General features: G+C 42.5%; 1 protein-coding gene across 1 annotated transcript in view; it reads left to right on the top strand.

Moving 5' to 3' along the window:
* LOC131890229 (delta-like protein B) overlaps positions 1-342 on the top strand; it is a gene marked incomplete in the record, with an annotated part of 10426 nt that extends 10084 nt beyond the window's left edge. The window contains 1 exon segment of the mRNA XM_059239535.1: positions 66-342.
* Positions 343-4277: the final 3935 nt, after the last annotated feature.

Below are 4277 nucleotides of genomic sequence, written 5' to 3'. Positions count from 1 at the left end.
ATGTTGCTTTTACGTTTCATGATCAGCCCCCGGAAAGAATCAATTTGAATTCCAAATTTGTCGGTTACCGATTAAAAAACATTCATTACCTCATTTTTTTCTCCCATGTCTATTTTGAGCCAATTTCGAGCTTTTGCCCACCCCTCACGATCAGTAATCCTCCCTCTGTTATTATATTTTAAATGAGTCATCGTCTTAGAAAAAGAGCTATTTCGTGCAACTGCGTCGTTTGTGTCGTGTTTAAACATGTATCGATTAAAGAAAGGATCATCAGATCTGACCTTATTTGTCAAGCAGAAAATACATCAATAGCAATAAAACATGCTTGAAATATGAACCTTACTCAAACGGCCTCCAGTCAATTACTACTTGAGAGTCAATCTCTAATCTTACAAAGATTACAGAGGATTCGATTTAATCGATTTAAAACATTGGGTGTACTGGAACAGAAAAATTCCAATGAATACTTTTTTCTGCCAAGAAACATTTGCTTACAATTTGCTCTGCTTGAGACTTTTCTCCCTCCAACGGGAAGCCACATTTCAAGATATATTAGCTTGGAGCTCCCATTTGGTTGGGCATTTGGGGGGAGTTGTTGCCTGGTTTACGAGGGCCACTACTATAAGTCAGTTGGATTGGTTCGTAAGTAGCCGAATTGGTTTGGTTGGCTTGGAGGGCTTGCTTCGTACTTGGATAGAGAGCGTTTTGAACTCACCAGGTGGCATTGGAAAGGGATCAAAATGCTCTTATACCAACCAACTTGCCTTTTGGTGATACAATCCTAACGTAGCATAGATTTCGAGACTTGAGAAGTAAGGTTCAATGCCTCGAACGGGTACCCAATTATCTCCTTTGCGACTTCAATTATTTCAAAGGATTAGATTTGAAGACGGATGAAAAACCTGGGCAGTCATGATCGTGCTTAGGTGTGTCAGAAGATCCATCGCATCTCAGAGTGACTAGCTGATATGACAATAAATCGAGGGCTCTATTCACTCACAAACTGAATTAATCATGGAGATTAGCCTTTCGTTTTTGGAAGATATGAATGAAGTAAATTTTGTAGAGGCAAGTCTAATTCGTTCAAATGCGTGTCTCGAGTGAAAAATGTGGTCACCCTCAGTCTAAGGGGAAGTTTGATTGCTCCCGGGTTGATGAGTAATGATTGACTGGCTGATCTTGAGGGCGTGGACCTGAAACTATCTCAAGGGGTTTCTGATCATGTTTTCCGTGCTATCAACATGAATATCGAGTGTAGATCCTTCAGGCAGCTACATCACTCCGGTATCGATCAAATTCAGCTTGAAATCGCGTGCCAGAGGGAAGGTAAGTAAGCCTTTGGATTTTTTATATTGATTCATTGACTTCTTTTTTAAGGTGAGGATGAGGAGGCCAGGATCACGTTTAACTTGTTGCTATGATGGGGTTTTGCTTCTTAATGCCACCATTGAAGCGAAATGTTTCCAGGTTTGAGGAGGACATAAAGATTGCTGGAGATTTTGTTTTTAGACTGCCTGGACTGGATGTCATCTCTGACTCAGTGAAGATATTGAAGAAGCTATTAGTGCAATTGGTCTTCGACAGGGACGGCTCACGTTGGTGAGTGAAGAAATTCTGGGCCACTCATCTCTTAACGACTTGCTTCCACAGCTGTAATGAGCACTGGAGAAAAATCTTCTCCATCATTTCATGAAGTGTGTTGAAAACTTTGAAAAAAGTCCTGGTTAAAAACGGATTTTTCCCAGTGATATAGATCAAAAGTGATTGCAACGCCATTTTATCCTCGTGGTGAAGGGCCATACATCTTAGTCAAGACTCTTTGCTTCAAAAGTTCATCCCCGCTCTTTCCCTTAAAAAGCATTTTTTGTTGGTTTGAGTCGGGGTTAAGTTGGAGTGCAGTAGTCGATTAGAAGAGACCGCCTTGTGGAACCAGTTACCACCAACATCGACAAGAGTGCAGCTTTTCTATCCTAATGCCTACCTTTAGAGCGAGCAGAGGGTTAAACCTTGGTGATTAAGTTGCGAACACCAAGCCATGTGCCTTTGAAAGCAATCCGCTGGAAGCCCAGATCTCGAAATGGTCTAAAAAAAAGGGTCACAAGAGATCGACTCCGGGGACTTTGAGTGATTTGGAAAGGGTTCAATGTGTTTTGGAAATCCGTTATCGATATGCAAGTAGTTTAGGTCCCCGCGTGCCACAAAGCGAGTCATTTCGAACGTTAATGATTTGTTTGAGTTGTTGAACAACAAACATGGGGAGAAAGAAGGATTACTGCTGCACTTCAACAAAGTGAAGAGCCGGTCTTTGGCGGACAATACTCAACTGATTGCCGCTAATGAAATGAATGCTCACGAGGGCTAGTTGGCCGACGATATCCATATGTTTGCTTGGAACTTTCCGGTTGTTTTCCTCTGTAGTCTCGTTCACGATTTGGTTGTCTGCGTCTAGGTCGTCTTATCTACGGCTCAAGTACGCAGAAGTAACGGAAATGGAGAACCCCTTTGTGACATCAAGCATTTAAGGATTGAGCCTTACCCCCCCAAAAAAACGACGAGAAGCTCATTTGATTTTAGGTTTGTCGGTTTCAATTGGAGGGAAGTCTTCATCACCTACTACAATGGAAGGAATCGTGCCCTAAAGACACCCGGCTGGCTTGGAAGGGATCGGATTTCCACTTTGGAATTCACCGAATTCAATCCCTTTGTGTTTCTCTCGCCCAATGACATTTCTTTGAGGATTTTGGCGCACTTTTTGGGGATTTGTGGGCTTGATCCATCATGCTCATTTACAGCTTCCATCTGTTCCAGATTCTTGAAAGTCGTTAGTAATTCGTCCCATCATACCCCAAGATTACGCATACCTTAAGTCATGTGGCCAACATAAAAACCGACAAATTTCCAAGCTAATCCCATAATTGTGTTTCTGGAACTTGAGACGCCCGGCCGATCCTTGGCCAGTGGTAAAAGCCAATGAGAGAGCTGGATGGCATCTTATTTCACGACAAATATTGTTTTCAAGTGGTTGATAAGTCAGTCAGGGAAGTCCGCCTTTGACGGATGGTCAATGGGAAACGCGAATCGAGTCATCGAGACCCCGGGATCGTGCTTAGCATCAAGATTCTGGGTTTGAAAGTCAAACAAAGGCAGGAAGCTGAGCTTCCTTTATGGAAAAAAGCCTCTTATCACCGTCCCACCACCTATCAGACCTGACTGTCCTGCCCAAAATGAATTCTCTCCATAGAGAATTGATCACTTATCTAGGGAGGATTGAATTTGAGAACGAAATGCTTGCGGCAGCACTTTTGTCGAACTTTGATTGAGCGCACCCTAAATAGTTGGGAGCTGTTTCTTTCCACGGACAAGCTACTCTATTGGGGGCTTTAATTGTCAACCGGAGTCATACTCACTTTAAGATTCTAAATTGTAGTAGGGCTGAAGGGCTAGTCAGCCAATCCCGTTGTTTTAGCCTCTGGTGCCATTTTCTACCTTTAGGATCCTGCTCCTATCTGATTTGAGGGGGAATGACCAACATTTTGGCTTTTTTGGAATGGTTGTGCCTGCCATTAATTCTTGATTTTCCGTTCATTCATGGCTCGAATTCTCACATTGGACTCGAGCAAACCGGATGATAAGTCTGAGAGATAACAACATTCTTCCAGCCAAATTAGAATCAATGAGCAATTCTCAGCAGCTTGGAAGGTAATTAGGGATCCCTAATTCTGGAAAAAAGTTTAACTTCAAATCCATCTCCCCTTCAAGGTCTCTTTCCGTAATGATAAAATTCTAGGGCTAGGGCACTAAAAATGTTCTGCAATAATATGCTTGAATGAGATGACAACGAACAGTTTTTGGGGTCCTTTAAATCCTACCTTCCCTTATTGTTCACAGCCTGAGGGAAACTTTTTTGTGGATAATAACTCTTAAGGATTATAGTTCAGACCATGTTTGTATCTCGAGTTCCTCAGATGAATCCAGACTTCCCTGGTCATAAATCTTGGCTCAATACATCATGCTGCACTCGGACCAGACAACATTAAATCCTGACGAAGGCCCGTGCATGCTTCCAAGTTTACTTCAAAATGCCAAAAGACGATAGCTGCTAACATTACCCTCGTTCACAACACGTCGCGGTTGTTGCCATTACATTAGCCCATGTCTAAAGTCCTTTGTGTGATGAGCGGAGTTATCATTGGACAAGGCATTGTAAGATGGATAGAAGGTATCAGTTTTCATGTTCTCCAAGAACGTACCGTGTCCAAGTTGTAGTCTGGTTGATT

Source organism: Tigriopus californicus, chromosome 11, assembly GCF_007210705.1.
Source record: "Tigriopus californicus strain San Diego chromosome 11, Tcal_SD_v2.1, whole genome shotgun sequence".
In the NCBI taxonomy this organism is placed as follows: Eukaryota; Metazoa; Arthropoda; class Copepoda; order Harpacticoida; family Harpacticidae; genus Tigriopus; species Tigriopus californicus.
Note: the sequence above shows the minus strand (reverse complement) of the source record. Positions and strands in the feature narration are given on the sequence as shown.